Below are 4,679 nucleotides of genomic sequence, written 5' to 3' on the forward strand. Positions count from 1 at the left end.
TGGTTCTATAATGAAATAACAAGATTTAATGTTTAAGTACGCTCATAAATTGTTGTGCTGAGTGTAGTACTAACTGGCTGGATTTTCACAAGTTTAGTTTTGTCATTTAATTCCATGATTGCCTGCCACCGAAGGCTGGTTTATTTACCGTAACGCTTCTGTTTAATCTCATGGTGTCTTACTAACAAGCAAAAGGACTTTTAAAGGGATAGTTCAGATAGTTTGAAGTGGGGACGTATGACGTACTTATCCATAATCGGTTTATTACTTACAGTAGATGCCCCCAGTTGGGAGAAACAGCACAGGAGCAAAGTAATGTACTACTGAGGATGAGCACAGCAGCTACAGTTATTTATGTTTTCACTGCTTTACTTGATGTTATATATGCTACGAGACTCCATTGACAAAAACAGTCATTTTATCTTGCAAAACACAGGAGTTGCTGGTCTACCGCTGCCTCCTTTGGTTAGTTAGTTTGTGTTATTGTGTGACTTTTGTAAATCCGAAACAACATTCTCTCAGTATGAGTTATTATTTGCTGTGAATAATAAGGACTGAAGACTGTATTTATGGAACAGTTTCTTATTTGGTAATATTTTGCCAAAGACAGAAGGGGGGGGGGACATATATCAGTGTTTATCAGAGTTCCCGAGTGCTTCAGCACAATTTAATTATTAAAGATAATTTCCTGTAAACGTAGAATAACACATTACACACTGCTATGTTGAAATCCATGAAATGATGGGAGTTGTTTGTTGTTGTACTGCGATACGTGTGCAGTGTGGTTGTAGCAGATTCGATCAAACGTCTGTATTTGAAAGCCTTAGCGCTGCAGGTTTCACTTTTGTCCCCCCCTCTTGTTTGTGAACTTGCTTCCGCCTCCACTGTAGAAAGACAGAGCTCCTCACTCCGTCTCGCATATGCCGAGGGAGCGTTTGTTGGACGGAGCTCTCCGTGTGTCTCATGGGATGTCCAGTCACAGCTGGGCTATAAATAGCTCCTTGATGTACAGGGTGGGAAAGTCAGCAACAGAGACGGAAGCTGAGACCTGGAAGTCAAATCCCATCAGTGTCCGCAGCTGTGCTCGAGCCTTGGCAGGACCCGCGTTTCCATCACTTTCAGGCCGAGCGTCGGCTATATGTTAGCCGGATAAATGTCGTAACGAGGCCGCTGTGAATAGACAGACAGTTGGTCAGAGTGCACGGGGCCTCCTGGCAAACAGGAGGGGGGATGTCTTGCGGTATTCAAGGCCCGCTCAGATAATTATCGTTATCTAATTTCAGCCTTCATTTGAAACCCCCCTCACACGGCCTCCACTGGGAGCGATAATGCTGATACATTACTGTGTAAACAGTGTTTTAATCTATTCTAGGTGCAGCTAACCATTCTACTGTATGTACTATTGTGCAGTTTAAAGAACACGTTTAACCTTAATCGGCAAAGTAATTTAGCAGATTAAGACATAAGAACATAAATATATAGGAAACAAATATAAATAGGCTAATAAAGAATATAAGTATGATCCTGTAAAAATGTGTTAACAGGTAAGATTCCAAAACTAACTGAGTGAAAACAATAAAAGCTAAAATATTGATGAAACATGCTGTTTTTCAGCTCCTTTAAATCGACTTCAACAAAGACAAGCTCCTCTGACGACGTTCAATGTCCCTATTAATATTATACATTAGTGCAAGTCCTTTTCAGCTCTGCGTTGTATTGTATAGTTAACCTAAAACGCCATAGATTATACCTGGTGGCCATAACTTTGGCTCATTTCCACACACACACACACACACACAGGTGTTCTGCACACATCCTGTTAATAAAAACACTGTACATGTTGCAGCTTTGCTCTGACTTTTTAACCACTCAGAGATAATTTCCTCAGCCTGATGATTACCGCCTGAGTGGACCACACCAACATGGATTTCTTGAGAAGCACTTAGGGGCGTGCTAAAGTCAAACAGATTGATAGCACAGCAGATGGGGATAGCAAGTCACATTTGTTTGAGGGTCTTAGATAACCTCCCTCGTTGTTTTTCTTCCCGGTGCGTGCCATTATTATCACAAGATACGGGACACAACTCTCCCTCCCTGTCTCATTCTGACTCGCACTGGCTCGGCTGGACGTGGCTATCGGTGGGTAAACAGATACACTGTGATAATTTCTCAATGTGTGCAGTGCATTTGGGTGCCTGCATGAGTTTGTTCTGTCTCTTATCTCTACCCTTGAAGAAGGTCAGTACTTCCCGTTTCATGTAAGAGAGCAAATAAGACAGGAACAATTCAAATAAATAAAAAAATAAATAAGAAAAGAACAAACCTGCCGACAAACTCACCTGAGCCGCTGGTTGCAACAGCACTTTCACTGGATGCAGCCGTCAGGCATCCTTCAATATGGACCTGTTCACTGTCTGAAGCAGTTTTAAGTCTTTTGGCATAAATAGCAGCACTTCCTGCATTTTTGCAAAGAAACCACTTGTGTTTCTCTGTCGGTGAATGCTCAACAATACTGTCAGGAGTAGTTATAAACTTATACATTTACAAAAGAAAAGCTCAAAATTACGGGGACAGCTTAACTTTACACCCAAATGTTATTGTTCATCATCTCATTCCAAAACTATGGGCATTCATTTTCTGCTATAATTCTTAACATTTCTAAGATTTCGGAACCTTGTTGCAGCAATTTGGTTCCATTAAAGCACAAGGAGTTCACTCCAAAGGATGTCGTGTGATACAGTTTGGCCCACAGTCAGCGTCCAATTTCATCCCAAAAGTGTTGGATGGGGTTGAGGTCAGGACAGTCAAGTTCTCACAACAGACTAATAGAAAAATTCATTCATTTCCTGGCTTTACCATGTTGACAATAACATTTTTTAACTGGAACCATTCTGAACCATGAAAAGCAGAGGTGTCCACATACTTTCGGCCATAGAAAGCACAAGTCAAAATCATCTTCCAATCATCTACACTAGATGGCAGCAGCAGACTCATTAGGACATTACCCAACACTCAGGTTAAGCCTGTTCAGAAATGATACACTAGAATACTGCTGACTCAAAAACAGAGAAACCACACATTTAAGGCCAACGTATTTGCTGCATGTTATAAATTTGTGCCACGTAAAAGTATATATTATTATTAACTGTTTTGGTCACAAAAGTTCATACTTGACATTTGAAATTGTTGTTTTCTTTTAACTTAACTCTAGGTCCACTTACTAGCTTTCCTCCAGAGCTTTCAACCACTCACACTCTGAGAAAACTCCAGCCATGGATGAAGTCCACATAAAGACGTGATCTTTAATGCTCAAGGGCAGACAATGTTGGCCGGTCAGCCGCCCCCACCATTTCAGTTACGTTCGAAAAACTTCTAAAACTATTCGATGGACTGTCGTGATATTTTCAACGGACATTCTTGGTGCCCAGAGGATGAAGCCCTCTGACTTCAATGATCCTCTAACTTTTCATCTTGTGCCACCAGAAGCTAAAAGTTTCGACTTATCCAGTAAAATATTTCTAAATCTACCACATATCTTTACACAAACAAATGGACACAAACATTCATGGTCCCAAGAGGATGTGTTGTGCTGCGGTGTCGCTCTGGCTTTTGAGCATGCGTCTACATTGACAACAATAGAATAGAGGACGTTGTGTTAGCAGCCCCAAAGATGACACTGAGGGGCACCCAGCGGAATGTTCTGAGTATAAGAATACACTCTCTGTTTCGGAACACTACAATAGAATGAAGCCCATTTGGGTATAAAATGGCCATGATAGTGTGAAGGGCCTTGATAATAACATATTGGAATTCTTAATTTAGGCGATTTTCCCCTTTAAGAGTCTTATAACCCTGGCTGACTCAGGACTTTCCTCTCGCATGCATAAATGAGAGAGGAAATAAGCACATCTTCTCTTTTCATCTTCCACCTCGTTCATTTCCTGTCTTCCTCCTCTGCCTGTCACCCTTCCTCCACTCGAGTGCCATATTAGCTTTTTCCTCTTCAAGACACCTGCCATGTGTGTTCTCTTACAGACGTTATGTACACACATCTAACAAACACAGGCTGACTGAAAGGACGTGAGAGTCAGGAGTATTCTTGTATTAGTGTGAGCACATGTGAAAGCCCCAATTGTTTGATTATCACAAGGTTTATTAACATTATTGATGTATCTCTGTGTGTTGCATCTCCAGATACTCATCTTTCATCCCTCTCCCACACACACATACAACAGCATTTGCAGAAATCATGACAATGGATTTTTTGCGGCGCGGCTTGGAATTCAAATCGAGCGGACCAATCAGAGAGCACCGTAACGACCGAGGCAGCATTTAAAATTTTGTACCAGCGGCTGTTGTCAAAGGGCACAACGGAGTAACGCTGCATGCACCGTAGGGAGAGTCCGGCGACTAGTTGCATGTCTGTGTCACGGTTTTTTAAACTTAACGATCGCGCGCACATTTAGTTGTTATAGTCTAATCGAAAGGTTTGAATGACGTTCGCGTTCAAAGGTGGTTAACGATAGTTTTGATTTGAATTCGCAAGTGTATACAGGCTAGCTTCCAGGGCTAAACCAACGTCGGGTTAAGCTTGTAGGAAATTATCGATACGTCGACTGCTTTAGAGTTTTTAAAAAAAAAGTTTATTTATAAACGTCGAAGAGCACTTTTGATCCAAA

This window comes from Pholis gunnellus (assembly GCF_910591455.1).
Source record: "Pholis gunnellus genome assembly, chromosome: 13".
Lineage (NCBI taxonomy): Eukaryota > Metazoa > Chordata > Actinopteri > Perciformes > Pholidae > Pholis > Pholis gunnellus.